Source organism: Stegodyphus dumicola, chromosome 2 (genome assembly GCF_044657685.1).
Source record: "Stegodyphus dumicola isolate Sdum_Otavi_A_Nest chromosome 2, ASM4465768v1".
Classification (NCBI taxonomy): Eukaryota; Metazoa; Arthropoda; class Arachnida; order Araneae; family Eresidae; genus Stegodyphus; species Stegodyphus dumicola.
In genome coordinates, this window is record NC_140769.1 from 98,720,710 (window position 1) to 98,743,817 (window position 23,108).

Here is a 23,108-nt window from a genome sequence, read left to right on the forward strand (position 1 = left end):
TAGAATGTCGTACTTCCAGATTTCTGCGAAATTTTCTGGGTTATTTCTTAACTCTTTCGCTTCGAGAGACAACCAAACCTGTTTTCAACAAACATCGAAAACGCCCGTGTTTACGAATTTGTCTTGGAATAGTTTTCCCTTTCCCCTGCGGTTTCATCCATTGTGTGCAGTTTCACCTTAGGGCCGGATTGCACCTGCGAACGTCAATACCTTTCCGTATTTCTCCTTTATTTGCTTCAAAAGAATGATTGAGATGTCTTTTAACAACTCGCGAAACCAATGAGCCATACACTAACGTGGAGGGGAAAGAACTAGGTAGAAAATAAACGAGGCATTGGGGCTGTTTGCCATTGCCTGAATGAACGGGCGTTACGGGCGACTTCGATGCGAAAGAGTTAAAGTTCGCTCATAAAAATCTTCCATTAATCCGTGTGGTGAAATTTTTGATAGAATCTATTTTTAAATCTGAGTGCAAGCTTAAGTTTTTTACAAAAAACGGAGCGCCTGTGATAATTCTAAGAGCTTTATTTTGCAACATCTGAAGTTTTTTGTAGTCTTTCTCGCTGACAGCAGTCCAGATGAGACACGCATACGTAATAATAGACCTAATAGATGTGATATAGATTCTTCTCTTCAAATTGATAGACAGCTGATCGTTTTTAAGCAGTGGAAAAAGTTTGAACATTATTCCATATGCTTTTCTACACATTTTGGCTATGTGAGTGGACGAGGTGTTTGACCTATTAAAAGTAACCCCCAGGTAACTGGCGTAGTTGTGAATAATTTCCTGTTCAGCTTTTAAACAGTTGATCTGTTTCTATCCGCCGCGTGAAATATAAAGTGCATATCAGTGAGCTCATTTTCACGTAGTATCATGTAACTCAATGCACGGCGCTCGAAACTGCATGGGAAATGGCGATTTAATGCCAGTCAAATCGCTTCCAGCTACTGTTCTTAACAGAGCCTCTATTCCCTGAACGCATCCTTTCTGCGGACACATTCCATTACAAAACTCTTATATTCTCATCCTCTCTACCCACCTTTATAGTATGCTACATGTTTTAGAATAGCTCCATACACACACACACACACACATATATATATATATATATATATATATATGAACATAGTTAGGCAAGTGTTGGCCTATAAAGGAAAAGATTGTAGCTTACCATCTATAAACACTAAGGTCTTCATACACAAAGAAATATTTGGTAAATTATCAAAATATAGACCAAAACCCAGCAGTAAGCAATCTGGTATGATTTAAACTTGTTCATAATGTCAATATAAATAGTGATAACTTTTACTCTTAATATAATCTGCGGATGGGCAATCTTATTTTTATTTTCTTTCTAAACTATTGTAAATTTAGCTTTTATCAATAAACATATTGAAAAACAAATTTGTCTTCCATTTCTTTCATAATTTGTGTGAAATGGAATAATTTGAGTTTTTGATTCATTAGCATTTTGAAACTTGAGGAAAACCATTCTTTTTGTGTTAAAGAATTCAGCTCCTGCGCCAAATACCATCTTGGCATCTGCAGAACGCACAATAAATTCATTCATGTCTACTACTTCCTCATTTCAAGCCAAGACATGTATTTATGACCCATCACCGTACTCGGTGCGAAAATTTGCTCATAGTCCAATCGTTGAAATCGTGTTCTATATATTTGCTCATAGTCCAATTGTTGAAATCGTGTTCTATATATATGTTGACAACAACAACAACGAAAACGTGTTCAGTACTTTGTGGCATAAAACAGAAATTGCTTGAAAATGGTTGTGGTGATAATTTCGTTTGTGGAAGAACTCTGGATTTCTTCTGAGGATTGCTTCTTAAAGTGATTTATCTACTGTCTTTTAGCGCTATATCTAGGTAAGTTGATTCAGTTAAGATCTTTGTCAGTTAGTAATTATATAAAATGCATTTCTTTAATCAACAGAGTGTATGCAACGAAATAATTACTTTTGGCTCTCTTTTCCTTGTCAGACTAATGATAACACAATAAACTTTCGCATGGAAACCGAGCGCTAAAGTCGCTAAACATTGGTAGTTCGGCCCGAGGTTCGAATCCTGGCAAACTGGTTAGTTGCATGGGCGTTTTCGTGTTTTTTTTTCAAAGTGTATACGAGTCAGTTCCCTTAGGAAGTACTCCACGAAAGCTTCCCTCCTCTTAGGCAGATAAGACTTCTTCGTCCTTATTAAATAAACCAAACCATCTCATGTAAACCACATCTCGAAATGATCAGTTTTCTGCGTATGTAAGCAAAAGGGTATTGAGCATAATTCCCCCCCCTAAGGTAACGGTTTTATGTTCTCCACAGAGGGGCAAAACCTTCTGAAACTAGGATTTTGTCAAGGTTTCCGGAGAACACAAAAATCAGCCCTAGATTTTTTTTTGTACTTTTTTCATTTAAAGTGAAAATATTGAACGTTTATGCATTAAAATGAAACTTTTAACTATTTTTATGAATAATTGTTTATTTACTTTAAAATTATATTCGAAAATTATAATTTAAATTGTAGCTCTTAAAATACTCTTTCAAATACGACTATTTAAATACTCCTTCATTTTTCAACATAACCACAGAAGATTATATAATACATCTTCCGTATAGACATTCCATAAAGACTTCAGTATAGACCTGATTTAAGCGCTATTCATTAAAGCTAAAACGTCAGTGTTTTAAACAGTAAAGGAGAAATAATAAATGGAGTTGAATAAAAGTGAGTTATCGTAAAATGAATAAAACAAACTTTCTTTAAATATCATCCAGTTTGAATTCTAATAACGTTTTTGCATTTATTTCCTTGTTTTTTGTGCAGAAGAAGATATAACTCAATAGAATGCGATATTACTTACAATTAATTACAATTTGTGTAATAAAATTACTGTAAAATTACCATATAGAATCGTAGCCGTTTCATGCTAAACTGGGAGTAATATTCTCAAATGTGTTAATTATTTCAAAATCACTAACTGTGCTATTTTTGCTGCCAGTTAAAATCAGTGTTATATGAGATCATAATTTCGGGAAAATGTTCTGTTTTACTCTTAACAGCATTTTTGTTTTCTATTTTAGTCCAAAATTTGGAAATTAAGTATTATTAGCGCAATCACAAAAAGAACAATTATCTTTATTGTAAAAATTTATATATTACATATATACCTATTATTCCATACATATTCTACGTTTCAACTATATATTTATTTCAAAAGAGAATCGGTGAAGCTAGTTACAAACTGGTTTTGGTTTGTGTTGTGGTGGAAATTTCGTAGCAATCTCTTTATAAATGATTTCGAAGCGTTGTTCCTTTAGCGATTTTGCTACAAAATAATGTATTCCTGCAAAACTTTCTCCTCTCTTTCTTTATGAGAAAATCCTACAAGAACAAAGCGGTTACGTCGCTGAACACTGGCAGTTCGGTCCGAGGTTCGAATCCCGCGAATGGGCTGGCTGCATGGGCTTTTTCGTGGTTTTCCCCATGTGTAGCGTGTATACGAGCCAGTTTTCCTTAGAAAGTCCTCCACGAAGAGCTACATCCCTTCCTTAAGGCAGGTAGCCGTCGAGTGCTTTGCCGTAATCTAATGAAACCAAAAAGAACAAAATATGAAATCGAGATAAAAATATAACCGTAATTTTTATATAAAAGCCGAAGAACTTGAAATACGACAAATAGGGAGAAATTCTAAACTTAATCTCGCTACAAAAAGAGTTATTTATCTACAAGCTATCCGACCGATTTTACTGTATGCTTCCCCAGCGTGACCTGCAACTGCATGAACTCATTGCGAAAAAATGCAAAGAATTCAAAACAAGGTCATCCGAATAATTAATTACAAATGCTCCTTGGTTCGTACAAAACAGCAATCTTCACAATGACTTAAAAATTAAAGCCACGGATTCTGAAATTCTAAAAGCTTCTCATAACTTTTTTAATGTACAGTCATTCTAAGAATTTCATCAAAAAACTAGGAAATTATGATTTCACATTTGAACAACGCCACAAGAGTCCCCGCACTATTCACCATAATAGTCGGCGGTAATGTATATACTTTCGTTTTCTTCTTATTTAGCCAAAATTTGATTTCATTTTCTTTATAGATTTACTAATCAAATTACAATGCGCTATGGACTTTGTTCCTGCCAAAGCAGGTAGACTTTGTATGTAAATAGTTTTTACACTTGTGAAACGTTTCAATGTACAGCAAATTGTGTTTTTCATCATTTCACTTTCCAATTATTGCTTATCAGAAGACTAATTTTAATGAAATTTAAAAAATGCATTACGATACATCCTGCAAGAGATGGCGCAACCAGAGCTCCAGCCAACTAAAATGCTTTTCATCCCTACTAATAGATGGCGTCCCACGACGCCTCATTTGTTCAAAGTTTACTTATTCTACGGACGGCGGCACAGGAGCCTCCGTCGCTAGTAATCTCTGAGTTCTAGCACAGCATGTGCACAAGTACTTGCATATTATTGGATACAAATTACTCAATTCCTCAAGCATTTAATTCCTCAAGTCAATATATTGGTAAGTTTAATATATTGGTAAAGGCCGTTAATGGTCGATTTCCTCTTACTAAGTGATAAGACAGACATAGACATGATACGACAAAAAGAACGCATACGAAAATGGCGAGGTTGGAAACCGAATTTTTGTCATGCGCATGATTGCCCAAATAATTGTTGTGGACGTGGTTATTTAGTTTGGTACATTCTGAAACTTTGGCGAGTTTTAGTAAGGGTTGCAATAATTCGTAAGATTATTTAATTTTACTCATTATAAATTGCATAAGATTTGATTTTAGTGCATTGCCAATAATAAATATTTTCTCAATTTTATAAAAAGGAAGTGATTAATTTTCAGCAGTTTTAAATTTGAATGTTTTTGTAACAGAATAAACATTTAAGTAAGTAGCAATGCATAACTTAAGTCTTTATTTCTATATTATTACTTAAAAAGGCAATATTATTACAATTAAACGAAACTTTCTTTATGAAAATAAGACAATGTATTTTTTCTTTACCAAGGGGGAAAGCTCATTAATTATTATTCTCCCAAAATCAGGAATCTATTTATCATAGTAATTTTATAGTAGCTTCTACTGTAATTTTATATTTTAATTGTTACCTGAAGTACCGTGTTGAATTCTAATTTCAACATAACTGGTAATTTTTATTATTTTCTGAATTAATGTGAGTTTATTCTGCATAATAATGAGCGTAATAAATTTATTACAAATTTTAGTTTTAATTTTAGTTTAAGAACTTAGTTCTAACTCTTATTTCTGTATTCAGCCTGAATACTTATACTAATGAAAGTGCTATCTGCAGGGATGCATTTATAGACTTCTCTATGTGTATTCTAATTATAAACCATTTTTTGTTAAAATGTTCTCCACGAAAATATCTTTCAGCCTTGGCAGATAGCTCGTGTATAGTAAGATTAGGAAATCTACTGGATTTCCTGGTTTTGTTGTTCCTCATGCCCAAAGATTAGCAGAGCTAAATAAGGTCCATGGCATTGTGCAATTCAGAACCAACAGCAGATTGTCAGTAAGATCCTGCCTAGAAAGCTCCAGGCAAACAAGAGTATGATAATTTCCTGATTTTATTGGCAAGAAGGTTTATGTAAGGAAGATATGCTTTACTATAAAACTGACGATGTATAATTGAGTTCTAATATTAGGTAAATATTTAAGGCCAAACAGTCATTAAGGCTATTCTTTAACGGAAAGGATGCCTAACTTGAGTATTTTCTAAAATAAAATGACTTATACTCATTTTAAGAAGCGAAAAATCATGGAAATTCTCATGAAGCCGCTTTGTTAATCTGGATCTGAACCAGGGTCAAATTACCACTAATCAGTGGTGTTAACTACTCTGTGTCTGATGAGTGATTCAATTTCTTCCCAAAGGAGTTTAGAATTGGTAAATTAAAAATCCAAAGCAGAGGGTAAATTTTGTTACATGATAGAAATTGTGTAACTGTTGCAAATCGTATATCTTGCATCATCAGCCCTTTAATTGGCAATTAACTGGCAAATCTCCTACAACAGCCAATGAAAACGCATATTGCTTGCGAGCAACTGTGCCAGAAGAAGAGTTAGTTACTTACAAATTAAAGTAAGCACGGAACTAAAGCATTGTACATAATCTTTTCTCAATTAAACTAACACAGAACGCTTTTATATTTCATGCAATGTACCGGAACCCTTAAAATATCTTTAACTTTAAGAAATGATTACGCTAAAAATTTATTCTTCGTTTTAAGCTTGAACGAATTTAATCTGAATGTTATCATTTTCACCACAGCCTCCTGTTTTGCCTTTTTCCCTATTCTGCGGATAAAAGAAGCTACGTATATACGTGCCTTTCTGGGAGGGGCAGAGAGAAAGTTTTTTCGTTTATTGAATAATATACTCCAGTGCCAAAATTTCAAAGGAATTAATAATTTTAAATTAAAACTTTGTATTAAAAGTTTGAGTATTTTCACCAAGCGAATGACTAAAATGCTGAAACTCCTAAAACTATCAAATACGTAATTTTACCAAGAAATCTGACTCAACCAAGATTTGGATTGCCAGATTATGGTAAAGAAGATTTGGCTATAATTTTAAGGGAGTGAGATGCCTTCTTGGTGGAGTCTTGCATGTATTCATTTCACTGTGGAAAACTGCAAAAACACACATGCAGCCAGCCATCCGCTAAGACCCGAGACTAAGTCCACCCATTCGCGTGATTCGGGCAGAACTACCAATGTTCAGCGCCTTTATCACTCGGCCGCTGGTAGGCCCGTATCTCATGAAAGCAGGAATCGTTAACTGATATTTTTACTATGTCAATTCAAAAATTCTTCCTCTGTTGGAGAAAAGGGACCTGTGTCAATTAAGCCTTGTAATAGATAGTTTTATTTAAAATTTACGCCGTCCAACCAGGATAACGGTTAGCGATGTTGACTGCCATACCGAAGGGCCCGGGATCGAAGGCATGGATGTTTATAAATGCATAGTGTCTGTTCACTCTAAATCTTCGGTGAGCTGAAAGCCTTCTCCAGAGGTTAATGGCAGGGGGGGGCCCAAGAGCGATGCGCAGTGCAGGGAGAAAGTTATGCCACATACGCATGACGTCATGTGGGTGACAGCGTTAGTACTTGGCGTTTGTTTACTTTCGTTGCATCAACAGTTTGATTTGATTTGTGTTGTTAATTTGCTATTATACCTAGGCGGAAGTGGCAAATTGTGCTATAGCGTTGTGTCAGAATTATACACGTTAATACGTTTTTTGGCGGAAAACACTCTTTACAACCAGATAAAATAACTATTTTTTAATGAATTTATGTAGTTTTCATACATAACTGTGATGTAATTTTACATTTATTTTTCATTTTACTGCTATTTTATTTTAAATTGAAAAAATTTCTCATTTTAAATCATTTTTTATCATAATCTTCATTTTGTGTATGAGACTTGCATCGTAGTGAGATATTTAAATTCAGTGTCATGTTTAACAAAACTGAGTACCTGAATGATTAGTTAATAAATTCGCGTATCCAACTTCATTCACATGTTTTGATTACTTTCTTTACATCCCAAACGTAATTCTATGTATTGAAGCAGCGTCTGGGTTAAGCTTTGCGAACTAAGTAAACTGATACATGCCTCACCGTGAGGAAAGAACAATTTCTCGACCAGACTATGATGCAAACATCGAATGAGTGAGTGACATATTTCCTTCAGTGTTATTTAACTGATGCATACAGGTATGTGTGGTGTAATTTAATTGATATAACTTACACATGCTTGAACCTGAAGGAAAACAAATTTGTGTATAATGCTAGAATACAAATAGCGAAAGAGTAAGTAAAATATTCTGTTCAGTGTTATTTAACTGCTGCATATGTTTTAATTTTGATTCCATATAACTTGTTTTTAATTATAAGAGAAAGAAAAATAATTCAATATTGAACACATATTTCGAGTATAACAAAAGTTTTTTAAGAAACAACCTGATAAAAATACATTAGTAATTAAAAATATTTAATTTGTGTACAGACTGAATTGAAATTAAGATGTGGTGGTGTATTTAATTATGGCAAAGCACACTAGGGCTATCTGCGTAATAGGTGTGATGCCTTCGTGGAGGACTTTCTCAGGGAAACTGGCTCGTATACACGTTACGCATGAGGAAAACCACGAAAACGCCCATGCAGCCAGCCCGTTCGCGGGATTCGGACCGAACTACCAGTGTTCAGCGACTTTACCGCTCGGCCGCTGGTGGGCCGAAACTAAGATGTAGGGCATGTTTATTATTATTATTATTGTGCGTATATGTGTAAGAAAATGTATTTTAATTGTTCCATTTTTAATGTATGGAAGGAAGAATAGGATGCCAATATCGAAGATTATTTACTATAGCAAATAATCACGTCAGGATAAATGTTATATAGAAATCTTGGGAGTGTAAGGGATTATAAGAGTACTTTTAGATTATACTGAAAATATATGCAATTCTGCTAAAATCTGAAGTGAATCAGTATGAAGTGACTTTAAAAAGAATGCGATAAGTATACTATTTAAAAGTATAATGACGGATATTAAGAAATTTGTAGAATTTTATGTTATTTAAATATGAATTTAAGTCAAATCTTTTTATATAGATTTTTGGTTGAGATATGTAATTTAAACTGAAAAACACGATCATATATTTTGCATGGAATGTTCATTTGTATTAAAGTGCATGAGCAATGAAAATAAATAGAATAATACTTTTTGATTATGTTTTTACCGTGGTCTTAGCAGTTATGCCATCATGTGTTCTTTTCAACAAGATTTATTTAGTGCAAACAATACTACGAAAAAATATTGAAAAATACCTTGTTTTACAATATTTATTTCCCTTAATTAACTTAAATATCGTTTTTCATTTTCTAATGCTTTCCTTTACGAAAAGAATTTAATGTTTACAATAATTTTCAGCATTCGTACGAATTCTGTGCATAAAATAAACATTTTCTTTAACAAAATACTTAATCGGAAAGTATATACCCGGTATTTCCGGTGTATCTACCACATATAAAATGATCATTTTGCTTTAGTTTACATTTTTTCCATTACCAAAATCATGTAGCAGACGCGTCGGCCGATGCATCTTGTCTCCCGGGTGACGTCACTACCAGCAACCAATGGCACGCTTTTTCCGTTCCTGGCCTAACCTTAGTATATTAAAGAACCTTGGGTTAATGGCAGGGGAAGAGGGTTAGGTGGGAGACCCTCGGACCCGTCCTCCTGGGTTCTCTCCGTCAACATTTTTTTTTTGGGGGGGGGACTGAAAAAAGTTGCACTGTCACCTGTATGTTACTCAAGGATGTTGCCAACGACAGGCGCAATCTTGTATTCCTTGACACGATGAATTTTATGGGCTTGGGGTGATATTACTGTCAGACAAGTGAGCTGTCATTAATGTCAGCAACAACAATTTAAAATTTACAGTTAATCTATTTAATCTCATTTTTGCATTACAGTATATTGGCGTGTTTCCTATCTCTATAACCACGTGTTCGAAATCGTCCGCTTACTTTGTCTCATAAAATAGCAAACGAATATTCGAAAACCATACCTGACAATACGGTTTTTATACCCGACGAAAACGGCCTTTACCAAAGACCGAATCTTTGTGACCGTTCAATAACAATATATAGATCCATTCAGAATCCACGCATTCAATTCTGAATCCACGAATTCCGAATGGTGACCGTGTGTGGTGACCGAATGGTTTTCCGCATGTGTAACCTCAAACACGAGCCAGTTTTTCTCAAAACGTCCTCCTCGAAGCCCCTTGGCGTTGCGCAGATAGCTGTCGTGTACTTTGCCGTATCCAGATAACTTAATTTGACCAGAAGTGAAAGATTTAGTTAAACGAATCCACACTCCATGGTCCATGCTTTGAAGCTTATTTAAAATTTCTTTCCTTTTCAAAGAGAATAGAAGTTAAAGAGATTTTATACACATTTGTTTCACCGCCTAAAATCGACTTCTTTTTCGTTCAAAGTCATTTTCTCTTGGACTGTCGAAGCCAGTTTTTCTTATGTTACAGAGCGACAGTTTAAATAAATTGAGCTTTTAGACATCATTATAATGATTTTTCTGTCATTCCGTATTGGGTAGGACAAACTATTTACTGCGCCACGCTTTTAATACTAAAGTCGTCCCCCCCCTTTTTTTTTTTTTTTTTTTTTTCAGTTTTTTTTTTACGAAGTGGTATTTTCAAAAGTCATAGGGTTTTCTATCGTCGGACATTGTGTTGCAGGAACTATTGAAGAAATAGTTCTTGCACGTGCTGCGTTGCAAAATCGGTGTGATTTTTCTAAGATGTATCGGTTTTTATAAATAATAAACAAAATACAAAGAATTGTAAGCACCTTCAACTAAATTAATATCTTACGTTATTTAAGATATAACAAGAATTTATATGATTATATCAAAGTTATATCCTTTATTTGATTATATCAAAGCACCCTAGGGTTATCTAAGGGAAAAAAAGGCCTTCGTGGAGAGCTTTCTAAAGGAAACTGGCTCGTATTCACGTTTTCCATAGGTTAGGCAGCGAAAATACCCCTGCGGCCTGTCCGTTTGCCAGGATTCGAGGGACTGCATGTCGGGAATTTAGAACTCATTGATGGCACAATGACCAGCCATGATTTTGACGACCGGTCATCACTTTGAATATACTTAAAAGTATTTTGAATAAAGCTGTCGTAAGCTTCATTTGTGCGACAACTTCTTCTTCCAACAGGATAATGATCACGAACATATGACACATACTGGCCGTCTGTTTGCTTAATGATACGCCCCACATTCTCAATTATCCAGCTCAGTTCTCTGACTTAAATTTCATAACACATTTATGGAAGAACTTGAGACTAGATACTTGAGACCAGATTACGGAAACACCAGATACCGAATGTGGACCATATGACCATATCTCGCAGATGAAATTGATTTGGTTCGGTCTGGTTTATATGATTACTTCGAAATGTTTTCATGAAATGGTTTGGTTTATTAAGAGCGGCAAAGCACACGAGGGTTGTCTGCTTAAGGGAAGGGATGTTTTCGTGGAGGACTTTCAAAGGGAACCTGACTCGTATACACCTTACACAAGCAGAAAACTACGAAAACGCCCATTCAGCCAGCCCATTCGCGGGATTCGGACCGAACTACCAGTGTTAAGCGACTTTACCTCTCGGCCGCTGGTGGGCTCTTCTGAAATAACGTAAACATTGGTCAGTTCCCAGCCAAATAAGGACAGGACTGTTATCAAGTTCACAGTATTCCTCTCAAAATTATTGACTGCGTTTTACTCTGATATTTTCGTCACTGTGCTTTTACTTTTGCTCTTCATTTTTGATGGGTTGAAATGTTCTATTTATTTTTATACGTTGATTAATTTTAATTCATTATTTTGTAGATATCTTTATATATTTCAGACATAAATCATTTTTATTATAAATGACACGTGTTTGATAAAAATAATGAAGTTTACAATTTCCCCATGTTTTGAGAAAAAGCAGAGTGTACCTTCACTAATACCCATCACTGAATGCTTTTTGTTGGAAATATACTTTTTGCAGAACATTTGTTGTTTCGTTGATTTTAACAATGAGGCCATTTGGGATTACATTACCTCGACTTCTTGATTAATTTAAAGCAATATTTTTTGCCTCATTTCTGAGTATTGTAATTTAAAAATAAAACAAAGTCTATAACAAACGTAAAAATAAAATAATGTCTTTAATAACCTCGAACTACATGTGAAGGTGGCTGAAAATATTTTTAAAAACAGCTGCAGGGGAGGGTAACTTAATGATCAGAAAACAAACCACTCTTCCTTTGATTAATAAATATTTGTTACACATGGTAATGAGCTTCCTTTCTTTTGAATTTTATTTCGCGAAGGAATTTTAAAAGAAACATTTTTTTATTTAAACATGCTTTTCTAGAGGAGTTTTAGAGCAAGAAACGAATAATCATTAGCCTAAAGGGGTTAACCCAGAAGGGCTGTTAATTTCGTTTTCGCATTTTTGCGTTGGTTCACTATAAAAGTCTGAATTACTTTTCAGATTGTTGCCACCAAATATTACAAGCCTATATTATATTTAAAAAAATTAAATAATCTGCATGAACATATGTATATTTCTCGGGTACTTTTTGCATTTCGCCGGCGCAGGCAATAAAGTCGCCAAAAATAATAACCGATGCCAAATGGTATATCTCGGCTGGTAACTTTTACCACCACATTTTCAAAACAGGTCGCCCTCCTTTTTTATCAGTCACGTCTTTTCCTTAATACTTCAAAGTGGAAGAAAAACCAATGAAAATTTGGGATTTGCCCAGAACAGAGGAAGAATATGTGAAATACTTTCAAGCGAAAAACGTTTCACCAAAGATTATTACTTTTGATAATAGTTATGAAATGAAATTCTATTTCGCAGACGAAATGCAGTGGCGCTGCAATCTTTCCATTTGAGTTAGTAAACGTATCCGAAAAGGCACATGGTTTGAATCAACGAAATTAAGTTTTTTGAAGTGTGTGAGATTTCTTTAAGGTTCCAGCGAAGAATTAACTTCAGTTAAATCGTGTGAAAATGAGTCGGCTGTAAATCAGTCACAGACCAGTTGTGGCCTGGAACGACATGAGAACGGCATGATGTCATCTGAAAAGTTATCTCGCGGAATGTGGAGAAAGAAAATAAGACCCATTTGAAAAATTTTAAACGATATTTAAATGTTTATGCCTCTAAAGTAAAAATTTCTTAGAAATAAAATTTGTTGACTTTTTTTTTATATGTATACTGTGCGTTTTCCCCAATAAAGTCTGCTTGGCGAGATTTGCGCCGGCTAAATAGAAAAGTACCGTTTCTCGCACTGTTGGAAAAAAAGGCACCTAGAGACATCAAATTTTGAATAACCTAATCCTCCACTCAAATATGGGCATCTGGAAGCTGGAATTCGGAGTTTATTATGTATTTTATATTCATACAAACTCGGCGATTTCAAAGTGCTCCATTAACATCGAGTGCATCTTCAAGGACGAATATTTCATGCGCGAGGTTTCTTTACATTTTTTATAGGTATCGTATTGGTCGTATTAGCTTAGCGACGCAAAGATGTTGCAATGTCTAATGGTATTTTGCATTGAATAACTTCGAACGTTTGTATCGCTTTTCAAATCCCGTTTTGAATCACCCGTGAAGAAAACATCCCTTTGGGCTAATTTAAAATCTGGAGGCGTTCAGATTTTATTGTTTTTAGATTAAAAACAAGAAATAATTACTTAATTTTTTTATTTGACCTAATGAAAAATTTTCAGTCGTTATCATTTGAATGCTAAATTTGTTGCTTGAAACCTTTAATACCTGTTAGATAAATAAAAATTTTAATTATTTTTTATACAAATAAGATAGCGGAGGAGGTTTTTATCTTTTATAAGACAACATCCTCCGATCGGTTTTCTACAGAAAAATTGTTTATCGGCCACTTTTATATTATGCATGCTGTTCCTATTTCTCGAAATAATTTTGTTTTCAAAGTAAATTACTCTCAATAATACTTTTTAATTTGTGCCATTCAATTTCATTCTTTGCTTATTGAAATTGCTAACGTAACTGATATAAATTTTAGTACATGTATCTTTCTAGAGAAAATTACTTGGCGCATTTATAGCAGAAAAGATCAAAGTTAATTTTTAAAAACCGAGCATAATCTTATGTGTAATTTTAATTTATGATTACCTCAAAACTTAAAAATATTTCTTAACTGTAAATAAAAAAAATTCTGTGAAATTAAAAATTAAAATTATCTTAAGTTTTATTAATTCCTTAGAAACTTTTGTTAGATTAATAAAATTTTAGAAAAATACAATGTTGATATTTTATAACGCAAACTGCTACACATAACCTTAGATAATCTCCCACTCAAATAAAATCGTCATATAGTACAGTGAGGGAAAAATTATCTATTCACCAAGCATGAAAGTTTTAAGCAAATTTATTTTATGTTAACTAGCTTAGCTTGCTTGTGTATGTCAAAACAGCAAGAAAAAAAATCAGCGCTTCAAACTACAGATATGTTATACAAATGTGATAAATTATTCTAACAATATTTCTTATATCAAAAATGCTTAGAATTGTAAAGTGAAAATATATTCATAGGCTTAATAAAGCTCCCAGTTCCTCTCATGCAATTTTAATAAAGCTTCCAGTTCCTCTCATGCAATTTTGTTTTTGTTTCCATAGCAACAATTAGTTACGTAATCTACTGTTTACTTCTGCTTATTTTACAATTAGCTTGAGTAAGTTTTTATGCTTTGCTTCCTTGTGCGAAGTACTATAATCGCGAAAAGTGTGTAAAAAAACATTATTAAACATTATTCATATGAAAATATTATTTCTTTCTTTCTTCATAAAATGTTGATGATTGCATTGGAGTCCTAGAAATAAACCCTGCGCCTATAGCTCCAAACTCTTTTAAATCGCCGCCTGGGCAGACAGTCAATTCATAACACAAATAAGAACTTCATTTCCTCCCTAGACTATAGTTTTTCTCCTACAGAGAGTAAACATAACTTTCACAAGACTGGTTTACAGTTGATGACTGAATGAAGCTGTTGAATACTGGTATTTTGATACGAGCTCCAATGCAGACGAACGGACTGGCTCAGTGTATGTTTTTGTTTCGCTACGCCTTCTGTGAATATCAGTCTGTTTCCACAAAGTTCCTTACAAAGATCTGTTACCATTTAAACAAATATCATACAACTTTTGAGAGGATAAGACAGCTGAACACTGATTGTTCGATTCAGGTTCAAATCTTAGCAAACAGGCTGCATGGGGCGATTTTATCGTTTTCTTCCCACATAGCATAAATATGAAACAACACCCAATAGGAAGTCCTCCAAAAAAGACAAATTTTCTCTAGAAAGGCAGCTTTAGCGAGTTTTGTCGTAATCTAATAAATCTAAATTGGCTTAAACAGACAGCTCGAACTTACTTTGCCCTGCTGAATTAAATGGAAACACATGCGCAAAAACATATTCGGATGATTTATTTTACTGCTAAATTCACTTTATTGCAATGACCTGAAACAAGCACTCCTGTCTCCAGACAGACCTGCATCGTATTTGAACAGACGAAAATGCTGAAATAAAGATTACCGATCGTAATTTGTCATTCAGAGTGTAAATGATCTTTAAATTAATAACTGTTAATTACATTATGTGCTTGGTAAAGCATACGATGCTCGGAATGTCACTTCATTCAGAAATCGATATCAAGGTCGAGATTTATCTTGAGAGGTTACGTGTACCGAAATCGATAATGTTTAAAAGGACCACCATTATTTTCTGCAAGGTAACCAGAAAACGTGACTTCAATATAAAATAGGTAAATTTTAGGTCATTTTTCGCCTTTTTCTGATAGTTCATCTTATTCAATAAAGATTGGAATAAATTTCTTGAACTGTTTAAAAACGGCAATGACTGTTATTGAATTAATGTGGAATTTAAAGCATTGCTTCGTAAATGAGTAAGTAGCTAATACTTTATTCGTTTGTTCAAGTAGATTTTGTTGAAACCCATCACATTCATAACAACCTGTCTAACCTTCCATTCCTATCTTATTCAATGCATGGCCTTTTCACCGCTTTTAATTATTAACATTTGAACTTAGGTGTTAACGTTTTTCACTGCACGAAATTTCAAATTTCGTGTTTTTCCAAAATAGGAAGTTTGTCAATCGACGAAACCTAAGATCTTTCACTTATTATTTTAGAAGTCAAACAACGAAAATCAGCGTTATATTTGTAAATTTTCACAGAACTAGTCTCAATGGTTTTACCGAACCATCACCCACTGAAGATGATGGTTCGGTAAAACCATCGAAACTAGTCCTGTAAAAATTTGGAAATATAACTCTAATTTTTGTTGTTTGACTTATATAAGTATATAAGTCAAACAACAAAATGACTTATATAAAATAATACTTGTTCGGCGTGTGATTTTATCTTAATCTTTCACTTACTTTTCATATTAAACTGCTTATTAACGCAGCATTAAAAGTTATTTAAAAAATACCTTTATCTGCGCTTCTTAAAATTATTTTGAAAGCCACAGACTTGTTACCTTTCAAGAGTTACCTAGTGAAAACCAAGGAGATAAAGTGGGAAAAAATGTAAATAACGGCTCTTCTCCAGTCCCTGCAGTTACGAACTGTCTAACCCATAGCCATCACCCAAATAGCCTTTCAGTCTTCAAAACTATGACGGATTCCTTGGAGCTTATTTAATGTAGTACTTAGTATTATAATAACAACTTTGCAAAATTAACAATAATTGTATAGAACCTCATTTGTTATGGTCACATAGACTAAGTCAAGACTACTAATTAAGACTATCAGCGACTTATCGCTAAGTCTTGGAAAGTATAACAGAGACGTGTCAAAGATGCAAGACTCGTTTATTAAGAACTCAATAAACTGAAGAAAACAATTTTGGTACTTATAAATCAGTCAACATTTATGGCGTAAACTAAAAGAAGTTTAAACTATAACTAAATCTAAGTCTTCATTAGCTAACGGCTAGGAAAAGATATTTAAATGTGACAGTATTATCTGCAAGAATAAAGCAATGCCGTATACATGGATGCTTATCGTAGCATAAAGACTAGAAACATGGCCTTCAGCAAGCAAAATGTGCTGTGACTAAAACATACTGATTATGAAATTGCTTATGTGGCCCCAGAAGGGGCATCGATAAGCTAGATAAGAAAATTGAGCCCATGACTGAGGGCACATGACTTTGATGGACTAGCAGGTGAGAACGGTGAAGAAAGTGAGGTAAAAGTTGGTAGACCCATTGCCTCCTGTGCAGCATGTGTGCCCGTTTATTGAAAAGCGACGAGAGACAAAAGTCACGCCGAGCAAGAAAATAAAGCGTTGGCAATTAAAGCTGGGCTACGAAGTTGTGTTCTCTAAGCGTGTGGATAGGAAATGGTCTGACCAAATTATCTTCGAGAATGATTTGGTAATTAAGAGCTTCTGAAAAATTTCCAGCATCACAGCCAAGTCCAGTTTTGAAGAAACCCTTGTTACGTTTAGTAATGTGGTCCAGTACTGGGTCGATTTTCAAGTCGTCATGGATCAGTTTGTTTTTAATGAGGTAATGTGCATTTACAATTCTTCTCAAAATCATATTCCGTACTACTTGAAGTTTATGGAATTCTGCCTTAGAGGCTGATTCCCAGGCTGCAGATGCGTAGCATAGAATCACTAAAAAATATCAAACCCTCACTTACATACATTTTGCTTTCTTGTACAAAACGGAGGAAGTATTGTAATTACGAAAACTTTCGGGTACCATATTTCTACGAAAATATCCATTTTGACCGACCCCGAATCCATTTGAACGATGTTTTTTCACGACATCTCTACGTATGGGCAGAGTAAAGGTCTGTACGTATGGATTTCTCCAAAACGGGTTATGAAATGGATTTAAAAGGAATTCAGAAGAGATTTTTTTTCCGTCACTTTCGTACGAGCGTACGTATCTCTTAACTCAAAAACGAATAACCGTAGAACATTGCAATTTTGTGTATGGGACGGCTATAACATGTAGTTGTGCACCTCTCTTTTTCGATGCAATGGGCTGCACCAAACCTAACTAAATATATAAAATATATTATATATATAATATGCTTGTGTGTTTATGTGTATATATATATGTTGTTGATGGTGTAAAACGTAGATCTATAATTAACAGGAATCTTGCAACCGAGTAAGATTAAATATTCAGCTTTATTTCAGTTGACATTTTGCAGCCACAATTTACTTAACACTCTAATCTTATTCAAGAATATTTATATTTTGATACTGTTGTGATATAAAAAGAACCAGTGAAGTAGCATCTTAACGGCAAAAGAGCTCAAGCAAAAAAGTACGAAATTATCCAATACGGCAGCGCATTAAGAGAAGGTTTCGGTTTGCTTATTAAGGGAAAGTTTGTTCTCGAAATTTTGAGCTCTGAATTAGCTACGTCATCAGTGTTATGCAAGCCATGTAACATAGATTGATCTAGAAATGATGTAGTCTAGAAAAGTTATTACTATTTTTAGAATTGTTATGTCGCGAATTTTAATTATTAATATGTGTTTCAAGTTATTATTATAATATTTTTATTTGTATTCATGTATATTTTAATCTGGAAAAAAAAGTATTCTTAAATTGTTAAAGCCTTATTTAACTGGTAGTTCTTGAAAGCGTTGTGTAACAACGACAGGAAACGGTTACAAGAGCCATCTGGCTTATTCGTTTATGGCCTTTTTACTAACAGTGGAGGCAGTAGGGCGTTGTTTTGTCGCCTTTTACTCATGGCGTGTGAAACAAAAATCGTCTTGTTTTCGCTTTGTTAACGTTGCAGTTTTGCTTACTTCAAGACAGTGGGGTTGAACTAAGCTTAGTTAATTGGATTCTCGTAAAGCTTAGTTCCGCTTGTTAGTTGGGGGGTCCATTTTTTTTTCTTGTTGTTGGACAGTTGTGTGTACAGATGTTTTTAGACTGCATTGTTAGATTTCTGGTGTTTGATTCGTCATGGGTGTGTCATTTTCTCAGTTTAGAAAACGTAAAATTCCGGCATTGATGTGATTTTAATTTTATGATTTTTGAAAGCCTATGAACTCACAGAGGCGGAGAAACCGAGTTTTCCTGGGTGCTTGCACCAGGCTAGAGATTATTCCTATTCAGATTTTCAAGCTAACAGTAAGAGGAGAAAAGAGTGGGGGCTTGACCCTCGCGGGTCTTGCTATCGCTATCGGCGTGAACCAGCGAGCAGCGGATATGATTTTCTCTCGGCATATAGCTGGCGAGAATTTGCGTTGACATAAGGCGTAGAACTCAGCATAGAATTTCGATTCTCTTGTTCCAAGAATTGTAATGCAGATTCTCGTGGTGATCCTGATGCGGTATTCCTGTTTTTACCGACTTTGACTTCCTAATTAGATTTTGTTCCAAAGGTGCTCTACGTTTTTGGTGGGTTTCGAGACTTCCAAAATGAAAGAGACTGGTGTTGGATCCGTCTAAGGTGTGCGATGCTGTTTATTCTGCCTGTGTCAGCTGCGTCGATTTTTCCCATTCTTCCATGCTCTGGAATTTATTAATTGTAAGGACAGCTTCAGTGGTGTTTCAACCAAGACATCTTTAAAATTCGCAAGATCTGTATCTCCATTAACGATGATTTTGTGAATAAAGGACAGCAGAAATAATGTGGTGTTCGAGTAAACTTTGGACGCTGGACAATCTGTGGAGCTGTCAAATCACCTTATTAATCAGTTTACAAAGATATTCCCGAGTAAAGGGAGTGTGCGGTATGGACTTCACCCCGTGAGTGATTTGTTTTTTTATTTGTTTTACTTTAATAATTATCTTAATACTCAAGCAAGAGTCGTCATTTTAATGTTTGTTGAAATTTGAGCAATTACTTAAATTAATCGATGTGGAAATTATCAGTGTTTTTAAAGAGAATAAATACTTAAAGTTAGAAGATGAAATGTGAGAAATACTAGTGTTACTCTTATGATACAGTAAGATTTGATAATGTTAATCTTAATTTTTGTAAGCTATTGCGTGCGACATTATGTGTTACTTTTCATAGTAAATGTATGTGGTAGGATTGCTGATCAGTTATCCATTATTTAGTAATATAATAATATTCTAGAATTTAATAAATGTGTGTTTAAAATTTAATTGTATTTGTGTATTTATCTTGTGTATAATTTTGTGTATAATCTTGTGTGGTTTGTCATGTCCCTCCATTTGTTTGAGCCCGGAGGCTTTTAAGAAATATGGAGTTTTATTGAATTGGGGTTATTGATTTTTCGCTAGTGGGCTTCACAACGCGCCCTTGTACTAACCCAATACCACTATACGATTGATTGTTCGAAATGATATACGATTGTTCATTCGATTGATCTTTTGATTGTTATGTATTTAGATTTGTTTGGATTATGTTAATTTGTTCGGCCCCATAAGTTGAGCCAAAGTTAGTTTTAAAAAGGTATACAATAACTAAATTTTAAGATATTCAACAGAATACAGAAGGGAAATTATGGCTATTGCTAGTTTAAATTATAATTTTTATATTTGCATATTTTTCACCTTGCATAGTCCCCTATATTTTTATTTAAAGTGTATATATATATATACATACAAATTGCCACTCTGTTACCACTGAGTTGAATATTTTTATTTTTACATGTTGGTAAAGTGTGCATTGTTTATTTTAAAGTGATTGAATTATGTTGTTCTTATGTTTTTAACTCCTTAAGTTAAAGTGCATGTAATAATTGTTGAATTATCAACAATTTAAAAGGTTAAGCAGCGCTATTTATTTACACTTCCAACTCTTACTAGAACAGTCAATTAAGTCATTTGGTGCACCGACATCAATGCCTCTTTGTCCAGTGTGAAAGAAAGTTAACTTTCAGTTTTGTGCACCAAAGCTTCTATCATCCTGCCGCTGAATGAATTGCTTGTTTTTGCTTAGAAACTCTAATTTATTTGTAAACCTTGATTTTTAACTGTTTTTAATTGTATTTGGTGTTTTAGGTTTTTCCTTATTTTGCATTTTTCAATGAAGATTGAGTTTGTATGTATTTTTACCTTGCCACTAAGTGATAACTGAATTAATCGAATAAGAAATATATCTCTAATGAAATTCGAGAAAGTAAGTTTAAATAAATTGCAGCAAAAATTGTGTATAGTTTAATAGTCTGTACAAGGAAGTCATGGGGCGTCCACATCACGTTTTTTAATTTAATAGTTATATGATACTTTATAGCGTTTATAACTGTTCATGCCTGAATTTTTCCTACTCAGTAATAGGAAAAAATTTGTATTTGTTTTACCTTGAGAGGATGAAGAATGTTTAGTTGGCTCGAAATTTTCTCCAAGACGCTCATTTAATTAATTTGCTTTTTTATAGATACAGACCCTTCAACTGATTGTTGAAACTACTCGCGTAAAATTATCTACAATATTTAGGCAAAGATATTAGAAGCATATATCTGTAAATAAAATTTCTTCATGGATTCATACTGATTTCCTCAATAACTACGTCAGAGGAACAGAGACTTCTTGAAACTTTATTGAGAAAAATAACAATTTCTACAGGTAAGGTAAACAGCTAAAAATAACTCAAGGAGGAAACATGAAAGATGAAATTCTCATTAAAACTTGAAATGTATCGCAGGTCAGTGAAATCTCTCGTAAAGTAAATTCTAACACACTAATGTGTCCTGTTAGGTGGTCGCAGGCCACGATGCACGGTTACGGTTTCATTGGCCGAAACCCTTTCTCGTCATTTCTCAGATTAATAGGAACATATGTAGCCTAAAGTGAGTGATAAACACTTCCGTGTGAAGAACGAAATATATACCAGTCTAATGAGGATGAAGCAAGCGAGTAACGTTCATCAGGAGGAAAACCTGTGGTGTAGACCAGAGATTCTCAGCCTCCGGTCCGCATCTTCCAGATTCAGAAGCATCATTACAATATATCTGCCGTCGTTTACAAAAGAAAAATATTAAAATCTGGCAACTGTGTATGTCATCATGCATACTGCGCAACGCATTATCTCAAGCTTTCTCAGCGTGTCTGTTGTTATCTGCTTAATTTACGTTTATTAATATCAGGAGACCTATCATTGTGCCACGAACTTGTATTTGCGAGTAACGAATACTCGTATTAAACGACACATATTAGTATTCAGTGGAGAAACATCACTTATTCTTTTAAGTCCGTTGAGTAATGGCAAGTGTATTATTACTGTAATAAACAAAAAGAATTTCTTTAATTAACTTTATTAACAAGATAATAGAAGTTAAGCAAATGACAACGAAGGTTTTGAACCAAATTCAATTGCTGTTATGAATTCCGATTATATTAGCTATTGCCACTTGAGCAAAGAAAAAAGTGACGCGAAGAGGTTAACAGGTGGCGCTTCAGTATGATAAATTAGGTATTCTCAATCGCTTGTCCACCGGACCGTCACTGGTCCGTTGTTTTGGGGATTATCTTTTATAATTTTCTGTATTTTCTCAAAGATTTATTTACTTATATACAGTAATTACAATATTTACATATCGCTACATTTATTGTAGGAGAATGATGATAAGAATGTTACAATTAACTTTTGTAGTAGTTCTTTAATACCTTGTGAATTTTTTTCGGTGGGGAAGGGAACCACCGGTCCACGAAATATTTTTGTAAATTTGACCGGTTTGCGGAGCAAAAATTGTTAAGAAAAGCTGGTGTTGCTCTGACAGGTCATGTGATGAGCCAGAGTCAGGGAAACTAGTAATTGGCTGAAAGAGAGGTTAGCACCAGAGCAAAGAAAACCACCGGTTTTGTTCCAAAATACGGTGTAAATTAAGGGTTGTCGATAGATGCTGGTCACAGTCATAAGTAACACTACATTACGAGCAAAGCCATGGGTTTATTAAATATGAAAAATAAAACAGCATGATAAGAAAAATGAACATATATGACGTTGTTAAAGGGGAAGGGGAATTTCCAAAAAATTGCTTCTACAGCTCCAGAAATGAATATGGCCAAGATTGAAAGAAACTTCTAAATGTTCGACAAGAGCCAGTAAGAGGTTATTTTAATTCTTACAAGTTACCCTTCCAATTCAGAAATCAGTTGATAAAATAATCGAATTAAAAAAACCGTAAGTCGTAAAATGTCATTCTACATTCGAATATTCGAAAAAATATATTTACGAAAAATGTACAATAGTATTTAAATAATTAATATTAACCATCTTTTCCTAAAGCCTTGTGTAAAATTATGTAGCCGACTATCATTTAATGAATCCAGGGTTTTCCATTTGTTGCGCTTGTCTCTCCATTGCGTGAACATATTATGCAATTAAGATCGAGAAGACATTTCCTTCATTGCATGATGGATGGCTGAAACTTTATGTGGCTAGAGAACGAGAGCCATTTCTGCATTGGTAGTGGCTAACTGGGTCATTTCTTGCGTAGGC

At 34.2% G+C, this 23,108-nt stretch overlaps 1 protein-coding gene and 1 long non-coding RNA gene across 3 annotated transcripts in view; one reads left to right on the top strand and one right to left on the bottom strand.

Annotated features, from left to right (window-relative positions):
• LOC118202425 (putative G protein-coupled receptor AH9.1) overlaps positions 1-23,108 on the top strand; it is a 191,517-nt gene that overhangs the window by 160,022 nt on the left and 8,387 nt on the right. The gene's annotated exons all lie outside the window — the stretch shown is intronic.
• LOC118187313 (uncharacterized) overlaps positions 1-23,108 on the bottom strand; it is a 160,598-nt gene that overhangs the window by 92,990 nt on the left and 44,500 nt on the right. Inside the window, exon 3 of one of the 2 annotated variants that reach the window (XR_015039509.1) lies at positions 3,197-3,595. The exons of the other annotated variant lie outside the window; for it this stretch is intronic. This is a non-coding gene — a long non-coding RNA (uncharacterized LOC118187313). Of the gene's footprint in view, positions 1-3,196; positions 3,596-23,108 lie in introns of those variants that run through there. 2 annotated transcript variants of the gene reach the window in all.